The sequence below is a fragment of the Bos grunniens genome, chromosome 9, assembly GCF_055505025.1.
Source record: "Bos grunniens cultivar Pamir isolate PY7600 chromosome 9, Bosgru_T2T1.0, whole genome shotgun sequence".
Lineage (NCBI taxonomy): Eukaryota > Metazoa > Chordata > Mammalia > Artiodactyla > Bovidae > Bos > Bos grunniens.
In genome coordinates this window covers 23,380,288-23,400,632 of record NC_141173.1, presented here as the reverse complement: position 1 = coordinate 23,400,632, position 20,345 = coordinate 23,380,288, and the positions used below count along the sequence as shown (strand labels likewise).

The window sequence follows — 20,345 nt, the reverse complement described above, 5'->3', positions numbered from 1 at the left end:
AGCATTTGTGGCACACGGGCCACGTGTGGGATCTTCCTGGAACAGGGATCAAACTGGTGTCTGCCGCACTGCAGGGCAGAATCTTAACCACTGGACCACCAGCGAAACCTGTGAGGCCACTGTTTTTATCAATGAAAACCAATTGCTGATACTGACTAAGCTAATTAGCAGTGTTGGTTATTGACTGAGATGTGGATGGCTTAAGTTGCAGCTTTCAGCAGCAGACTTTCTGACTAAAACACCGGCAGATCACCCTGGTCTTTGCATTCTTTTTTTGAAACCTAGGCTGAGCTTATACTGGGTACATGTGTATACATGTACATGTATCATATACATGTGATAGTCACATCATATGTGTATTTTAAAGTGCTTTAAATTATAGAATAATATTATGTTGAATTTTTAAATTAATGAGATCATTTTAGATCAACTGGTTGATTACAGATGCAAAGTATAATTTGAGAACTAATTTTAGTAACTTATTTCTAGATTAGACATCTTTTTCTCATAAATGTCAATGAACTGATGTACCCTGATGGCAGATGTGGAAACTGAGCTATAGCTTATTAGTTAAATGACTTTTTAAAATGTATAGGAAAAAGTGTAGAGAAAGAACCAAGGGGAGACTCCAGAGCTGCTGACTGTAAATGTGTATTTCATGTGGGGATCCCACAGAGTGAGCAAAGAAGGACGTTTGTGAGAGAGAATTAAGTGAGACACTAAATTAAGTCACGCCTAAAACCTTTCTCCTCACTCGTAGGACGGGGGGAACTGAATTCTGTACTTCAGGCAGATGTTTGCCTCTGTTCTTACCTTAGATGTGTTAGTCACTCAGTCATATCCGACTCTTTGCAACCCCACGGACTATAGCCCGCCAGGCTCCTCTGTCCATGGGATTCTCCAGGCAAGAATACTGGAGTGGGTTGCCATTCCCTTCTCCAGTTCTTACCTTGGGGAAATGTAATTGCCTTCCTGGCCTTGGAGGCCAGGGTCCTCATCACGCTGCAGCTAGGAGATTTGGAGAGCGTGGCCTCCTGGTGTGCACGCTGAGCACCTGGAAACCGTACTTTCTGGTCTCATGGTAACAGCCCCAAGGACAGTGGCTGTGGTGACAGTCACCTGGCTGAGTGTAAGCCCAATGGTCTATCTGGGTTATTCCTTTCTAGCTTATCTAGAAAATCCTGCACCAACACTAAATCCCTGGTGTTTCAGATTCTATTCAGAAACAGTGGGCTAACACAACTCTAAACACATCCTCTTTTGAAGAGTCATTCCAAATTCTCTGCTTCTAAGGAGTCTAGGACCTCAGAGTAACCCTCCTGTATTCTTCCGGTTCTTCATCCTCTCATCACCCTACCCTAAATGTCCTGGCTGTTGGAGATGTGAAAACACCCAAGAAGGTATGGACAGGGTAGAGATTTCTTTAAATTATGTTTTCATGCAAATAGAAAGGTAATCCTAGCAGACCCAAATGTTTCCCTCCCTCTATTTTAGGCTTTTGAGACCAGATAAAAGAATTGAGAGATTTATTGCCTCCACTGTTGGGCAGTTATCATCGGTACCCTAACCTGGGTAATTCTTTGGTTTCGATAATTACTTTTCATCCTTTAGACTGTACAAATATTCTGAAACTCAGTAACTCCATGATCAGGGAAATTACTGTTTTCACCGAGGGATGCTTCTGAGATCTTGACTGGCTCAAGAGAGTATTTCAGAAATTCATGTCAGTGATAGCGCTCTATTCCACTGTTTCTGCATTTTGTTCTGGGAAGTGATTTACTGATGGGATGCTACCTGGAGAAAATTGGATTAAGTCTCATCCTGTGTTTGAAGACTAAGCTATTTTTTATAAGCTCAACTTTGATATATAAAGTTCTGACTTCTTTATCTCTTAAAAAAATAATAAAAATGAAACACCATGCAGAAAGCATAGTAAAAAGTCACGAATCCTGTTTAAAATACCAGGAAATAAAGTATTATTTACCCAGTATATTTCATAACCACTGGTTTCATGAAATTTATACAGTTTGAGGATGTGTAATTAAATTTTTGAAAAATGAAATTAATCTTAATGTTATATAAGGTATAAATCTCTTTGGCCCTAGAAAATATAATGAAAAATGTGTTTTAGTTTTTAAACCACTTAACTTCGTAGTTGGGTGACTTCTTGGCTTCTAAGCAACCATTATCTATCTAGCACTGTAGTTGAGACTTTACACACATTATGCCATTTATTTATTGATTAAAAAAATTTTTTTTGCTTAATACTATCTTACTATAAGAATATACACATTTTTTGTTTTATCTATTAATTAATTAATGCTGGGCTGGAAGAAGCACAAGCTGGAATCAAGATTTCTGGGAGAAATATCAATCACCTCAGATATGCAGATGACACCACCCTTATACCAGAAAGCGAAGAAGAACTAAAGAGCCTCTTGATGAAAAGTGAAAGAGGAGAATAAAAAAGTTGGCTTAAAGCTCAGCATTTAGAAAAGTAAGATCATGGCATCCAGTCCCATCACTTCATGGCAAATAGATGGGGAAACAGTGGAAACAGTAGCAGATTTTATTTTGGGGGGCTCCAAAATCACCGCATATGGTGATTGCAGCCATGAAATTAAAAGACGCTTACTCCTTGGAAGGAAAGTTATGATCAACCTAGACAGCATATTCAAAAGCAGAGACATTACTTTGCCAACAAAGGTCCGTCTAGTCAAGGCTATAGTTTTTCCAGTAGTCATGTATGTATGCGAGAGTTGGACTGTGAAGAAGGCTGAGCACCAAAGAATTGATGCTTTTGAACTGTGGTGTTGGAGAAGACTCTTGAGAGTGCCTTGGACTGCAAGGAGACCCAACCAGTCCATCCTAAAGGAAATCAGTCCTGGGTGTTCATTGGAAGGACTGATGTTGAAGCTGAAACTCCAATACTTTGGCCACCTGATGCGAAGAGCTGACTCATTTGAAAAAACCCTGATGCTGGGAAAGATTGAGGGCAGGAGGAGAAGGGGACAACAGAGGATGAGATGGTTGGATGGTATCACCAACTCAATAGACATGAGTCTGAGTAAACTCCGGGAGTTGGTGATGGACAGGGAGGCCTGGCATGCTGCGGTTCATGGGGTTGCAAAGAGTCGGACGTGACTGAGTAACTGAACTGAACTGATTCATTAATTGGTGGACATCTGGGTTATTTCTACTTCTTAACAAGTATGAAGAGTGCTGCTATGAATATTTATGTACTTATTTTTGAGTGGGCATATATTTTCATGGGGTCACAAAGAGTCAGACATGACTGAGCGACTGAGCACATATACACACACACACACATTTTCATTTCTTTTTGTTGTATATCAAGGAGGGGGATTGCTGGGTTATATGGTAACTATTTTTACCCCTTTGAAGAACTGCAGACTTTTCCACAGTGTTTATACTATTTTACATTCTCACTAGCATTGGATGGAGCTTCCCATTTCTACATGTTCTTATAAACACTTGTTGCTGTCTGACTTCTATATTATAGTCATCTTAGTGGGTATCAAGTAATATCTTGCTCTGATTTTGATTTTCATTTCCTCAGTGTTTAATGTTGAGCATCTTTGCATGTGCTTGTTGGCCATTTGTATATCTTCTTTGTAGAAATGTGTATTCAAAACCTTTGCCCATTTTTAATTGGGTTTTTGTCTTTTTGATCTTCACATTATTCCATGTAATTCTGTTTTTGAGGTGAGGAAATGGAAGCTTAGAGAGGTTAAGACTTGATCTTAGGTCTGCCAGCTGGGACATAGTAAAGCAAGGATGCGTAGATTGGCTACACAAACCTTGTTTTTTTCCAACTTTGCAGTATTTACTGGATTTCAGTTTCTTGTTTTCCTGTGGCAGGGGATCCCCACAGACTCCCAGATGTTTGAAATCACCCCCTTTTGGCTAGGCCTTGGATACTCTCATTCTGGATAATTCTGTCAAAGGCAGATTATATTTGGTGGCCTGACTTATGCAGACTTGTGAAAAACACACATAGCTGATAAAAGAAAGAGCCTAGTTGTATCTTAAAGATGCTCAATATATGTTTCCTTCCTTCCTCCATTTTTCCCTTTTTTTCCAATGTTCTGTTTACAAGTAACACTGTTTCCCCCCACCTTCCAGAAATATTCTAATTTAGTTCAGGGCAGTCTTTGTACTGATCCTCTATAAAGGCATGGGGACTGGGCAAATGACAGTCTTAAATGTGGAATGGCTTATCTGAGAATCAGGTAATAGGCAATGGCGTCCATGTGATTTATCATCATGTTAATTAGACTTTTGACTCCATCCATCTGCCGAAGAAAGTTAGACTTCCCTGAGTGGAGGACATACACTTGATCTGAGAATGAGAAGGGTAGATGAGTCATCTCTGCTATAAATCAGTCTTGACAGGTAATGTCAGAAGCTCAGGGCCAATAAGTCAGTGTCACTTACTGAGCCCTAACCTGGCCACTGTGTAATTACTCCTGGGCTTTTCCCCTTGAGTGCACCACTGTCTTCCTATCTGACAAGGTATTAATTACTGGACCTGAAAGTTCAACGTGTCTGATTTCACTCAATCAGGCAAACTAATGTCAGTCTCCATGCACGTTCCAATTAGGCATGAGGAGTAAGGTGAGGGGAAATTAAGGAGGACTAACTTGATCTCCAAATCCCTCCAGGCAAACTTAAAAAATATATGTATTTGGATGTCAGAAAAATTTTAGGAGTTCATGCCATCCTGTGTTTTCATTGTAATTGTCATGGTTATTGTCATCACTAGGAAATCTACCATGTAGTAAGAAATGTGGTTTTAGCTGCATTCCTGGACCATCTTCAGTGAAATTTATGTCAGTTAAAAATAATTTGTGCAGGTTTTCCCTAACTTGCAAACTATATATTCTTGAAGAGCATGTGTAAATTTATATACCTGAAGGCTTATCTTAAAATCACTTCTCTGCCCCATCTCTAGGCCTTCCGCAAAGGCCTTGCTCTTTGTATCTGTGATGCCCACGGTCACCTCTTTGGTAAGACAATTCTTCTTTCTGTATTTTTCCCTCTCTCCATTTTAAGCAAGTAGCCAGAACTCTTTTGCCTTCTTATCTTCAGGATGGTTTCTACTTCTGGACCAAAAGCCAAAGTTTCCTGCAAGATACACAACTTGTGGATTTTTGGAAAGCCAAAACCCACTGATTCGCAAGGTGTGTGGGAGGTCTACAGCTTAGAGAGGATTGGGTCTTTGAGAAGTTGCGAAAAAGGAGGGTAGAAGAGAGCTGGTGGGTTCTGCACAGAGGTCCCAGAAAGAGCAGGGACTTGCATTTTGCTCAGTTGCAGCGCCTGAGGTGTTGGTATTGCTCCAAGGGCAGGACTAGGGCTGAACTCTGCTGAGGGTCCCAGACCAGCCGCAGACTTTACTGTGCGTGTGTTCCTGCCGATCAGGGCTAACTGCGAACTGGTGACAACAGGGGCCTCCCGACGCTTTGGTCCCATGTAGATCCCTTTGCCTGACTCCATTGCTTACTCCTAGTGGCTTCAGACACTACTCTGTTTGCCACTTTGATGGGACTGACATCCTCACAACAGAGCTGATGACTGTTATGGAAAACGGAACTCTGCTTTCCTACAAGCTGTAAGAAAAGTTTTACCCTGGGCTCTTAAACTCTTGGTCAGACCCTGGGTCTAATGCATTTCTTAACTTCCTTGGCAAAGTTATTCAAACTTGCTCTGTCAAAATACAATTCTTGGGTCCCTGGGGGCTTGTGAAAAAGTGAATCCAGTCCTTTCATTAATTTTACTGACTATGCCCAGTCATTAATTACCTGTCTGAAATAGCCTGATTGGGAATAAGGTGGGAAAAGCTGGGCCTTGTCCTCTGTGAGCAGATGATTTTGGAAAGAGGGTCTGGAGAAGACAGGAAGGACCCCTGGTTGAAATCATCAGAACAGAGCAGCACTGAGTCAGCAAAGACACAGGCTTGAGTTAAGGAAGGGGTGGGCCTGAGTTCCAGGGAGCTTGCGTTACAGAGCCAGACAGGAATACATTGTCTGTTACCCACTTTTGTTGGCTTAGCTAGTGAATATACAGGATTGAAAAGAGAAATAATAGTCTTAAGGAACTTTTTTTAAATTAAACTTATTTTCTATTGGGGTATAAGTGATTAACAATATTGTGATAGTTTCAGGTGAACAGTGAAGTGACTCAGTCATACATATACATGTATCCTTTCTCCCCAAAATTCTCTCCCATCCAGGCTGCCATCTAGCATTGAGAAGGGTTCCCTGTGCTATACAGTAAGTCCTTATTGGTTATCCATTTTAAATAAAGCAGTGTGTACATGCCTATTCCTAACTCCCTAACTATCCCTGCCCCCATCCTTCTCTCCGCAACCATAAATTTGTGCTCTAAGTCTTGAGTCTCTATTTCGTAAGTAATTCTATTTGTATAATTCTTTTTAGATTCTGCATATAAGGGATGTCATATTGACTTTTGCAGTTCATCTACCGTGTGTGTGGTTGTGCATCCCCAGTCGTGGCTGACTCTTGGTGACCCCATGGACTGGAGTTCACAAGGCTCCTCTATCCATGGAATTTTCCAGGCAAGACTACTGGAATGGGTAGCCATTCCCTTCTCTAGGGTGTCTTCCCGACCCAGGGTTCAAACCTGAGTCTCCTGCAGCTCCTGCATTGTGGCAGATTCTTTGCCATGGTACCAACTGGGAAGCCCCCGTTGTGTGGTTGTAAATTCATTCAGTCCTGAATTAGTTCCTTCAACTTCACTGGCATCAGCATCTTTAAATTATAAAGGCCTAGAACTTAGGTACCACGTATGTTTGATTAGCTTTGTGAAATGCCTCCTACAGCTATTTATGCAGGAAATTATTAAATGTGCTAAGATAATGAGCTGATGCTTGAAAAGTGGAAAAGATCTCTGAGTCACTTAAAGGTCATATTTTACATGATGCTTTTTGGCGCCTTTTAGGATCTCTTTTTTGGAGAAGGCAATGAATGGCACCCCACTCCAGTACTCTTGCCTGGAAAATCCCATGGATGGAGGAGCCAGTAGGCTGCAGTCCATGGGGTTGCTAAGAGTCGGACATGACTGAGGGACTTCACTTTCACTTTTCACTTTCCTGCATTGGAGAAGGAAATGGCAACCCACTCCAGTGTTCTTGCCTGGAGAATCCCAAGGACAGGGAAGCCTGGTGGGCTTCTGTCTATGGGGTCGCACAGAGTCGGACACGACTGAAGCGACTTAGCAGCAGCAGCAGCAGGATCTCTTTTGAGTTGACAGGAAGTGGATTCCACAACGAATGGCTCAGCAGGTAAAGAATCCACCTGCAATGCAGGAGATGTGGGTTCAATCCCTGAGTCAGGAATATCCTCTGGAGCAAGAAATGGCAACCCATTCCATTGTTCTTGCCTGAAAAATCCCATGGATAGAAGAGCCTGGTGAGCTACAGTCCAACGGGTCTTGAAGAGTCAGACATGATTGAGCAACTGAGCATACAATACACAAAATTAGGGGTGTCACTGGAGAACTGGTGTTTATTTCTGTGGTTGGGAGCATGTTTCCCAACTTGATACACTTGGACCTACATTGAACTACGGCCCCATGTTGATGGCCTTCTAGGGTTTCAGGGGTGCTTGATTCCAATTTCTCAGCATCCTGGTCCTGTGGCGATCTTCTCTCAAAAGGCACAGGGCAGCTGACATTGAGATGCGAGCCTGGCCACATGAGGAGAAGCACATGCATGAGATGCATTGCGTTTGCTCAGGCCAAGGGTCCAAAACACCAAACCAAACCCCATAGCCGTGATAGCTCAAAGAAAGACTATAAATCATTAGAGTTATAAGGAACAAGAATCAGTAATAAAAGAAAATCCAAACTTCTCTCTGAATGGTCAGATTTTGGAATCTGCCTTGTCCTTGAAATGTAAAGGATTGTGATTGTGAATGTAGCCATGACAGGAAACCTAAGACACAATTGGACCACAGAGGAGACAAGGCTATTGTTGGCTGTGACAATGAAGGAAAAGGAATGGCGCTCACACGATGGTGAGAGCCTTGGAGTTAATGAGGCCAGTGGTCCAGGACTTCAAAAGAAAAATAGCTAACAAAAATTTAAAAAGCCTTGGGATGTTAGCCTGTAAGAGTTCCAGAGCAGTTATCACCAACTGTCATGTCCATGAGCCCTATTTCAATACCTGCTACAGCGTCAGGCTTGTTAGATACCACACACTGGAAGACTTTCCTTGGCAGATGCATATGGAGGTGACAGCTAGTAAAAGTCCCAAACAGGCTTATTGAACAATTCTGTGAAGACTTTGGAGAACAGCGTGGAGAAGAGAGATGGTTAGTACATAAAAGAATAAATCTGTGGAAGTTTCTGTCTCCTTTGATTAATTAGCTCAGGTTTGAATTGGAGGAGGATTCCCAAGGGCAGCGCTTGGAGGCATGGATATCCGGTGACTTCATTTTATAGCCCATGAGCTCTCTTGGAGACGGAGCCCTTTAGGCAGAGTCGGCCATCAAGGCATTCATTCCCAGCCCTCTGCTGTCCTCCCTGTCTCCTGCCTCCAGTTTTCCCCGAGGATTGTGTCTTCACCCATCAGCTGGAAGCAGGTGGCTCCCGCCTCTGTGTCTCTGGCCTCAGTCTCTCTTCTGAGTCTCTGTTGCACAGTTTTCATTACTGAGTGGATGTTCCCATTTGAAGACTTAGCCGCCTTCCATGAAAAACTCTTCCCCTCCTAACATGTCCTGTGTCTGAGGGATACCCTGTGTTGTTGTTATTCTTGTATTGCCAGTAAGAAATCCTCAGGTCACTATTGACTTCTTCCTGTTTCCAACTTCTCCATAAGCAATCACTCATCAGAGCTAGTTGTTACTGACTTACTCCCAATATCCTATCCTGCAATCTGAGCATTTCAGCCTCTTTTCCTGGCGCACTTGGGTTGCTTCACCCAGGTTTCCACTGTATCTGTTTATGGTTTCAGTCTTCCATAAGAATGATAATTTGTATTTTTGAGGACTTTCACACCTGCTAATCCACTTGATCCTCATAATGATCCTTATAAGGGACAAGGAAAACCAAAACTCAGTGACTCATCAAGGTCACAGATAAGTAGTGGTAGACTAGGTCTCTTGGCTTCAAATCTACTGCTCTTTTTAATAGTGTCTTTTCATATCATTTCGCTTAGGGTCTGGTCAGTGTTCCTTGACATCTCCTCCCCAACTCTCTGCCTCTGCAGGCAGGAGATGAACTGTGTACTAAAGTTGTAACTGTGTGTTGGGTGTCAAGGAATCCTCCAGGACCTGTCACTTTATTCATCTTTCTCTCTCTCATTTAATAGTTTTATTTTTAAGAGAGTTTTAGATTCACAGTAAAATTAAGTAGAGGGTACACAGAATTTTCCCTTCATATACATTTAGACTCCCTAACCATCAACATCCTCCACCAAAGTGGTACCATAGCTACAGTCCATGAACCAACATTGAAACATCCTAATTACCTGAAGTCCATTGAACATTAGGGTTCATTCTTGGTGTTGTACATTCTGTAGGTCTCGACAAATGTATAGTGACCTGGATATACCACTGTAGTATCAAACAGGATAGTGCACTGTCCTAAAGGTCCTTTGTGCTCAATGTATTTATTTTCACTTCCCTGATTATCCCTGGCAACTCCTGATCTTTTTACTGTCCGCATAGTTTTTGCCTCTTCTAGAATCTCATATAGTTAAGAGTCCTACAAGTATGTCGCCCTCTCAGATTGACTTCTTTCACTTGTTGTTTAGTCCCCGTCAGACTCTTTGGTGACCCTGTGGAGTATACAGCCTGCCAAGCTCCTCTTTTGATGGAATTTCCCAGGCAAGAATACTGGAGTGTGTTGCCATTTCCTTCTCCAGGGGATCTTAGTATTAAGCATTTAGGGTTCCTCCACGTTTCATCATGACTTGATACCTCATTTTATGTTTTTGTTTTTGTTTTCTTTTTCATGGCTGAACTATATACCACTGTATGGGGGTACCGCCGTTGATCCATTTACCTACTAAAGGATGTCTTGGTTGCTTCCACATTTTGAAAATTATATATAAAGGTGTTATAAACATCCATGTGCAGGTTTTTGTGTGTGGGTATATGTTTTCAACTCATTTGAGTGAATACCAAGGAGTGCAATTTTTGGATCATATTGGAAGAGTATGTTGAGTTTTGTAAGAAACTTCAAATTGTTCTCCAAAGTGGCTCTTCCATTTTGCATTCCCATCAGCAGTGAGTGAGAGAGTACCCGTTGCTCCATTTTCTTGTCTGCATTTGGTATGTGTTTTGAATTTTAACCATTCTAATAGACGTATCTCATTGTTGCTTTAATTTAAAATTACCTAATGATACATGATTTTGAGCATCTTTTCATGTGCATATTTGTTATCTGTTGGTATGTTCATATGTTCTGCCTATTAAAAAATAAGGTTGCTAATTTTCTTATTGTTGAATTTTTAAAGTTTTTTGTACACATTGAATAACAGTCCTTTATCAGAAATGTCTTTGCAGTGGTATTTGCCCAGTCTATCCCTTGTCTCCTTTCACAGAACAGTTTTACAGAAGTCCAGCTAAGTTTTACTATCTTTCATGGATCATGCCTTTGGTGCGTGCATGCTCAGTTGCTCCAGTCAGGTCCGACTCTTTGTGACCCTATGGACCATAGCCTGCCAGGCTTCTCTGTCCATGGGATTCTCCAGGCAAGAATACTGGAGTGGGCTACCATGCCCTCCCCCAGAGGATCTTCCCAACCCAGTGACTGAACCTGGGGCCTCCCGCATCTTCTGCATTGCAGGTGGATTCTTTACTGCTGAGCCACTAGGGAAGCCCATGCCTTTGGTATTATATCTAAAAAGTTACAAACTGAAGGTCATAAGGATTTTCTCCTATGTTATCTGCTAGAAGTTTTATAGTTTTACATTTTACATTTAGGTCTGCAATACATTTTGAATTAATTTTTCTTAAGGGTGTAAAGTTTGTGTCTATAGATTAATTTTTCTTTTTGCACATGGAAGTCCAGTTGGTTCAACATCATTTGTTGAAAAGACTTCTTTCTCCATTGAATTGCTTTTGATCCTTTGTCAAAGATCAATTGAGTATGTTTTGTAGGTTTTTTTTCCCCCTGGGCTCTCTACTCTGTTCTACTGATTTTTCTATTTACCAATACTGTACTATGATGATTACTATAGGTTTACAGTAAGTTTTGATTTTAGGTAATGACAGTCCTCTGATTCTGTTCATCTTCAGTATTGTGTTGGCTATTCTAACTCTTTTGTTTCTTATAAACTTTAGAATCAGTTTGTTAACATCCACAAAATAACTCTCTGGGATTTTGATTAGGATTATATTGAATCTGTAGATAAAGTTGGGAGGAATTGACATCTTCACAATATTGAGTCTTTGTGTTCGTGAACATGGAATATTTTTCCATTTATTTATTTCTTCCTTCTTTCTTCAGAATTTTGTAGTTTTCCTTATATTGATCTCATACAAATTTTGTTACATTTATGCATAAGTATCCCTGGAGAAGGAAATGGCAACCCACTCCAGTTTTCTTGCCTGGAAAATTCTATGTACAGAGGAGCCTGGAGGGCTATAGACCATGGGGTCTCAAAGAGTAATACATGACTAAAGCAACTAAACAGCAGCAGCATTTTTATTTACTGTTAAACATTTTTCTTAAATTTATTTTGAGATTTTAAAATGTGTTGTATGATCTCTAACTATTTGAGGATTTTTCAGCTGTCTTTTTGTTATTGATTTCTAGTTTAATTCCATTGCAGTCTAAGAGCATACATACACTGTTTGATTTTTATTCTTTTAATTTGTTAAGATGTGTCTTATGGGTCAGAATGTGGTCTATCTTAGTGTTCCATGTGAGCTTGAGAAGAGTATATATCCTGGTGGTATTGGATGGTATATTCTATAGTTGTCAATTATATCTAGTCAGTTACATGCTATTGATTTAAACTATGTCCTTACTTATTTCCTGCCTGCTGTATTTGTCCGTTACTGATAGAAGGGTATTGACATCTCCAACTACAATAGTGGTAATATTTCAGTTATTTCTCCTTGCAATTCTATCAGTTTTTGCCTTATTTCTGCTCATCTGTTTTGTTAAAGTATGCCTAATTTGCTTCTCAACATCCTTTTAACAGCATGACTCAGTCAAATATTCTGCTCATCTGTTTCACAGTTTCACATAATATTCTGCTATCCTGTTGACACACGTGACCAAGACAAGTTCAGACCTGATGTGCTGACTCACCTTGATGTTCCCAGATCCTACCTGTTGGGAAGGGATAATTGGTTGTGTTACTTGAATTAATTCATCCTCATCACTGCATGCGGAGAAGGCAATGGCACCCCACTCCAGTACTCTTGCCTGGAAAATCCCATGGATGGAGGAGCCTGGTGGGCTGCAGTCCATGGGGTCGCTAAGCGTCGGACACGACTGAGCGACTTCACTTTCACTTTTCACTTTCCTGCATTGGAGAAGAAAATGGCAACCCACTCCAGTGTTCTTGCCTGGAGAATCCCAGGGATGGGGGAGCCTGGTGGGCTGCCGTCTATGGGGTCGCACAGAGTCAGACATGACTGAAGCAACTTAGCAGCAGTAGCAGCAGCATCACTGTATGGCAAGCTTTTGTAGGCATATTGTGTGACAGTGCATATTCATCTCAGTCCATTCTTCTTTTTTTTTTGTTTTGGCCACACCACGCAGCATGCAGGATCTTAATTCCCTGACCAGGGGTGAAGCTCGTGCCCCCTGCAGTGGAAGAACTAGTCCTAACCACTGGACCACCGGGGAATTCCCTTAATATGTTCTTCTAACATTATCAAAAGGGGCAGGTGTCCTGTTTATTGGTCCCTACCCAGTGCCAGTAGCACGGTTGACTTGTATTGCATGTTTGTCCAAGAGTCAAATGAGCACATTAGTGTATAGCTGGAGGAAGAGATCTTGTGGTCTAATGTTTGAGTTTGAAAAAATAAAGACCAAAGGCGAAAATTTTTAAAAAGAAAAAAGAAAGGAAACAGTTCTTTGGAATCAAAATTCCTACTCACTCTAAAAAAGAGAATACGTCAGGGCTTCCCTGGTGGTCCAGTGGTTAAGAATCTGCTTGCCAGTGCAGGGGACATGGGTTCAATCCCTGGTCCAGGGAGATGCCACATGTCTCAGGGCAGCTAAATCTGTGCGTCAGAATTACTGAGCTCACACTCTAAAGCCCAGGAGCTGCAACTGCTGAAGCCCATGTGCCTAGAGCCTGTGCTCCACAATAAGGGAAGCCGTGGCAATGAGAAGCCCGTGCACCACAAGTAAACAGTAGCCCCTGCTCCCTGCGAATAGAGAAAGCCTGTGCACAGCCAAACATAAATAATAATTAAAAAAGAACATATCAGTATGTAGTCTGAAAATAATATTGTATTTAGAGTTATAAGATCTGGACATGAGTTGTCGCTCCATCATCTTGGACAGTTTACGTATCTTCTCTAAGCTTTAAATAATACTTACCTAATGGAATCATTTAAGGAATACAGTGAGATAATGATGTTTTACAGATACTATTAAATATTTCCATTTAAATCTTCATTATGGGTGAGAGTATGATGACATCACATATTCGTTCACAGATAGCTTCTAAAAATACTCTCTGAGCATGTGTATACAAAAAAGAACAGCCTCTGGCACACAATTCACTTTTTCATTTTTGTTTAGAGAAGAGGTGAATCCTGATTTCACTGTTTTACTTGGTTTACATAAAAAAGTTCCACGTTGTATTGCTGGTTTGTGCAGTTTGGGATTAATGCTTAATGTGTTTACAAAGATACATTTTTATTTCTGTAGCATGAGTTCACGCTATTGGGCTTACATCATCTGTCTAGTATAAGCTCACTTCAATTCTCAGCTACTGATGTGCTTCTAATTAATGAATGTGTAATGGAAGCACTGAAAAACCTCCCCTTTCATCATGAAGAAGTGAGGCCTGAAATTGTGTGTGCCTTTTTGTCTGTTTATTTAAGGTCTTTTGCCACATGGAGATTTTATTTCCCATAATGCCCTAGCTGAACTAATATTTTTTCCATAATAGAATTTCTGAAGTATCACTTACTCAGTGTATATGGGCCTTGTTAAAGTGTAACTAATTTCAAAGAGGTCCTCTTCTAGAACCTGAGACTCTTTTTAAATTTATTAAAAGTATTTTAAAAGCAAGTTCAACTAAGGCCTCAGAGGGGAGGACATTTATAGATTAGCAACTGAGTTGTTAATTCTTGTTTCTTCCCCACAGGAGCACCACTAATTAATGTTTTCCAATCAGGCCCTATCCTCCCTGAAAGCTCAGCCATGAACTAATCCTAATTATGCAGTCACGTGGACTAGTGGGATGGGAGTTAGTCATATCACTCTTGTCCCTGTCGTATCCTGTACTTGTAGCGAGCCCTCAATAGCTGTTCTGACCAATTCACACAACACAACTCTTGCCTCAACCCCTCCTCACCATCCCCAACCCAAGCCCACCTGGGTGGCTCTTGGTATTCTGCCAAGCTCTAGCCTTTTCCCTTTTCTGAAGGTAGAGCCCATCTCCCTGCACTTCCACTAGTCAGAGAATAGCTGTGTTTGAACAATCACTTAAATCCTTAACTATTACCAAGATCCCTCGCCATGTGCCCAACCATGTTGAATTTCCTTAGATAGCTCATCTCTCATTGCTTGACCCCTGGAACTCAATTATCCAGCCAGCCATTTTTTTCAGCTTTTTTTCGGGCATCATGCTCTCTTTGGTGTCTGAGTATTTTCATGCGCATTTTCGTCTGTATGGAGCAGTTTTCTACTCCCTCCAACCAAATGCACACAATCCAAACTAACTCTACATGTCCTTCAGGTGATCCTTCCGAGACGATCCAGTTTGGGTTAGGTGTTTTTCCATGTATTTTGATCACACTTTGTGCTTTCCCTATTGTAGCATTATTACACTCAATTATAATTGCCTGCTTGCTTCTCTGTTTCCTCCATCTCCAGATTATGAGCAATTGTATCTATAATATTCCAGGTGGTTCAGTAGTAAAGAATCTGCCTGCCAGTGCAGGAGACTCGGGTTTGATCCCTGGGTCAGGAAGATACTCTGGAGTAGGAAAAGTTGCAATGCACTCCAATATTCTTGCCAGGGTAATCCCATGGACAGAAGAGCCTTGTAGGCTACAGTCCATGGGATCACAGTGAGACAGGGCTGAGTGCCTGAACACACATGCACATCTGTAACACTCAGCTGAATTCCTGTGCTTAGTGAAGGGTCTGACATTTTATAAGCACTTAATTAAAAACTTGTTGTACCAAGTCTGAGTTGTACATGCTTCAGCTGCCTTGAAGAAACCACTCTGTAAACCATTTTTACTTCTCCATGACCCTGTCTTATCTAGGCCCTGAATCATAGCGAGGCCCTCTTGCCAGTTGGAAATAGTAGAATTTTGACATAGTCCCAAAGCTGTGCTGACCAGGGCTGGAGGAGGTATATGGGAATGTGAACCTTAGTTCATAGCATCTCTCCTGTATCCCGTGATTCCTTTGAAACTCTTCCCCTCCAACTCTTCTTCTAAGGAGCTATGCAGTCATATCTTTAGGCAAACTCAGACCTCTCTGAAAGCCACCATTTCCTCACTTCTCACCTGTGTCAGAAGTAGCAGTTTTCACTGATATTAGAACAAAAGAAAGGAGACTCTCTCCTCCTACCCCCAATGCCCTTAATATAATTTTTTTTCCAAGGCACGTGTGGGTCACATACTCACAAATGCTCTTGGGCTCACCACGTGGAGATATATATATGTGTGTGTGTGTGTGTGTGTGTGTATGCATAGATGTGTTCCTGGCTCTGTTCAGTAAGGGTGGAAACCATCCTTTGTACATGTCTCATTGAAACAGATGTTTGGATGAGACTAAAATTATCAGTGTGCACTGAATCTCAGTCAGATTTTGTGATTTAGAAACTATCCAACTTTCCAGTCCTTAATTTGGCTCCTTCCAAAGAATCCAAGGCTTCCCTGGTGGCTCAGAGGGTAAAGAATCTGCCTGCAGTGCAGGAGAGGCATAAGAGATGTGGGTTCGATCCCTGACTTGGGAAGATCCCCTGGAGTAGGGGACCTTCCCAGGTAGCGCTAGTGGTAAAGAACCCACATGCCAATGCAGAAGACTCAAGAGACTCAGGTTTGATCCCTGAGTCGGGAAGATTCCCTGGTTAAGGAAACGGCAACCCACTCCAATTTTCTTGCCTGTGGAAAATTCCATGGACAGGAGAAGCCTAGTGGGCTACAGTCTATGGGGTTGCAAAGAGTGAGACAGAACTGAGCACATGCAGACATAGATGTGAGAACCCAGCTTGTGTGGAGGCCCCAGACTTGTGGCCCAGAGACTGAGCTGAACTCTCAGTTTGGTTTTGCTGTACAGCATTGACCTACACTGGTGTAAACTTTCCATGAGCTGTCACTTCTTCACAATCAGATAATATATGTTTAAAATTTTGGATTTCTAGCTTCTCTTGAAAAAAAAAAAAAACGAGAAGACCAGAGCCAGATTTTAGGGCACAGTCCTTTTAACTCCCAGTTGTTGCCACTATGCCCAGACCAGGCGATGTATTTATAGCACCTGCTGGTTCCTTGTGACCACTCAAGTTTATGATCCCAAGTCCAGAGATCCAAGAGAATCTAGTTTCTAATTTTCTCGAGTCAAATGGTATGTGATATGGCTCTAAAAAATGCATGTAGGCTACTTCCCCTATATTGTACATGTGACAGACTATGGGCCAAGAGTACTTAGCTTCTCATAGAGAGACTTGATCGTGTATGAAGAAACACAAACTTGGAGGCATGCTTAAATATGGTGTCTATTTGGTGACATGTAGGAGCCATTAAAATGATTTTTTGCAAAACAATCATATCTTGATAGTGGAAAAATTAAGACTACATTATTACATATATGTGTGCTTAGCGCTTAGTTGTGTCCAACTGTGATCTCGTGGACTGTAGCCTGCCAGGCTCCTTTGTCCATGGGGATTCTCCAGGCCAGAATCTTGGAATGGGTTGCCATGCCCTCCTCCAGGGGATCTTCCCAACCTAGGGATCGAACCCAGGTCTCCCACATTGCAGGCAGATTCTTTACCGTCTGAGCCACCAGGGAAGCCCAAGAATACTGGAGTGAGTAACCTATTCCTTCTCCCAGGGATCTTCCTGTCCCAGAAATTGAACCAGGGTCTCCTGCATTACGGGCAGATTTTTTACCAGCTGAGCTACCAAATGTATCTATAATTCTAAAGGAAAAATATAAATATGTGTACACACACACACACCCCCGCCCCCCAGGAAAGTCTTGAGGAAGGAAATGCATTGATGTATAAAGGTGATAATCTCTGGTCAGTGGGATTGTGGATAATTTGCTGTCATTGTTTTTTAATACACTCTGAATCTTCCAAAAATCTCTTGAGTATCTATTCCCTTTATAATAAAAGTAATTTTTTAAAATAGAGGAAACAGAATTATCTGTCTCCAGCAATCTAAATGGACCATTTCTATAAAATTTATTATGGTCCTAGGGAGGATTTTAAGCCTGTGGGTCTCCCAAAGTACCCACTGTACAATTTTTTTTAACAACATTGAAGGGAACTTGAGCTCCATTAATGAGCGCCCCGGGGACAGCTGGGGGATGGCTGAAAGGAAATAAGTACTAATCATTCCCACTATTGGGTGTCTGCCCCATGACCCTCCCTACCCTATGTTCCTGGGCCTGTGTGAAACTAACAGTTGAAGGAAGTTATAGAACCCACATCATACACTGAAAGCATTAGGGACTGATGGGCTCACAGAGGCAGAAGGTTGAGAAGGGCAGAAATTGAGACTAAAGGGATAAGAATAGAAAGAATAAAATAAAAATAAAGGATTGATCTAGAGGCTGTCATACAGAATGAAGTAAGTCAGAAAGAGAAAAACAAATATCAAATATCACATACTAATGCATATATACGGAGTCTGAAAAAAAATGGTATAAATGATCTTATTTACAAAGCAGAAATAGGGACACAGAAGTAGAGAACGGATGTATGGATATCAAGGAGGAAAGTGGGGGTGGGATGAATTGGGAGGTTGGGGTTAACATATGTACACTCTTTTCTTTCCCCAAGGTTATTTTTTATAATTTTATTTATTTTTGGCTTTGCTGGGTCTTTGTTGCTGCATGGGCTTTTCTCTAGTTGCAGAGAGTAGGGGCTGCTCTCTACTTGTGGGTGTGGGCTTCTCACTGCAGTGGCCGTCTTGCGGAGCACGGGTTCCAGGGCACACGGGTTCAGTAGTTGTGGCTTGTGGGCTCAATAGGCGCAGCTCCCAGGCTCTAGAGCACAAACTCAATAGTTGTGGTGCATGGCTTAGCTGCTCCTCGATTTAGGGACTAAACCCATGTCTCATGCATTGGCAGGCAGATTCTTTACCACTGAGCCACCAGGGAAGGCCCTAAACTCTTGATACCACGTATAAAATAGATAACCAAGGAGAACCTACTGGATAGCACAGGGAATTATACTTAGTGCTCTGTGGTGACCTAAAGGAGAGGGAAATCTAAAAAAGAGGGTTTATATGTAGAGTTATAGCTGATTCACTTTGCAGTACAGCAGAAACTAATACAACATTGTAAAGCAACTATACTCCAATAAAAATTTTACAAAACAAAAGATAAAAGAATATTTTAAAAAGTGCACTATAAATGACTAAACAAAACAAAAACAAGTTAGGACCCCCAGAAGCTTAGAAATTAAAAGAGTTCAAAAAGGAGAGAGGCAAAAATATAAAAGGAAAAAAATGATAAAGACTCAGGAATAAATGCAACCATGAAAAGAAATAAGATAAATGATATTGATGAAGCTTTTTAAATGAACAAAAAGAAAACTAAGAAAACTCAAAACAACTCAGGAAAAAACCCTAAAACTTTGAAAGGATAGTATAAAGGAGTACAGTACCACAAAACAATAAATAAGGAAACATTAAAACTATTTAGAAGAAGATAAAATGGTAAAATCCGGGATGCTTAAAAATTGAAAGTATAAGACAATTGAGGAGAAACACATGTAATAGTTAGAATTGTGGTATCCAACTTTTATTGGAAGTTTATTGGATGCCAAGGACTTGATATTAATTCACGTGGATCCTCTCACACTGTGAGGTCCATGCTGTTACCCTCCTGTTCCCCAGAAGCAAGGGGAAAGCAAGGCACACAGGTGAGAAGTTCCCCTGCAGGTACCTGTTGGGAAGGGATGGCTCTGGGGCTTGAACTCAGATCACCTGCCTCCAGACCCTGGCATTTTCCTGACCGTTTGGCCATACATACTGTGATCTAGTATAGATCGAATGGAAATCTTAAAGAAAAATACTGCTAAAATAAAACTCCCTCTGAAGTTGTATTTAAAATAAGATTCCAGTGAGAAGGAGAAGGAGCACAGAGACCAAGACAAGGGCGCTAGTAAAAGCTGCTCTGCCGGATGTTCTGTCCTCCCTGAAGGAGAGCGTGAGGCCTTGCGCTGTCTACACAGGACGTGCTCTCCCTTCACCTCCGGAGGTTTCTGTACCCAGCGCTCTAGCGACAGTGTGAGCTGTCCAAATACTGTGAGGGAGGCTAACACAGGACTGTCTAACTTATTTAAGGTGATAGAAGATTTGGGGATAGGTAGAAAAAGATAGGAAAATCTCACATCTTCTCTTTCCAGCTGAATCTTTTTTACAGAGGATTGAGATATTTGAACCTTAAGCCTGTACACCTTTTTTTTTTTTTTAATTACCTTGATTCCTGTTTTTATTTTCCAAAGCATCTTTAGTAGATAATTCCTATAAATGTAAAATAAAAACAACTTGGGGGGGGCGGAATTTGATGGTGATATCAAGCTTGTGTGCTCTTTTCAACAAAATTTTGAAAGTTAGATTTCACTGATTTCTGAAGCTTAATACCTCTCACACACAGTAGGTATAAACAAATAAATGGAAAAGTACTATTTGAAGCAATACAAACACTTAAATATGAGAAATATTAGTACAAAATCTTCAAAGTCTAGGTAAAATCTTGATGAAATCACATATCAGTCTGTTAAAGTTTCTTGCTGTTCACAGAAGTTTGACAGAATATTACAGGGAACATGGATTGATTTTTTTCTTATGTTTCAGCAGTTGCTGTTATACTAAAATGTCTGTTACTTTTATGACTGCCTTAAAGTTCAAAAAGATGCCACAAAATACCATTGCAGTTTACTTGGCCTTAAAATGTGAAAGTAATACAAGATCATG

General features: G+C 41.1%; 1 long non-coding RNA gene across 1 annotated transcript in view; it reads left to right on the top strand.

Moving 5' to 3' along the window:
• Positions 1–20,345, top strand: part of LOC147365674 (uncharacterized) — a 90,561-nt gene that overhangs the window by 65,637 nt on the left and 4,579 nt on the right. The gene's annotated exons all lie outside the window — the stretch shown is intronic.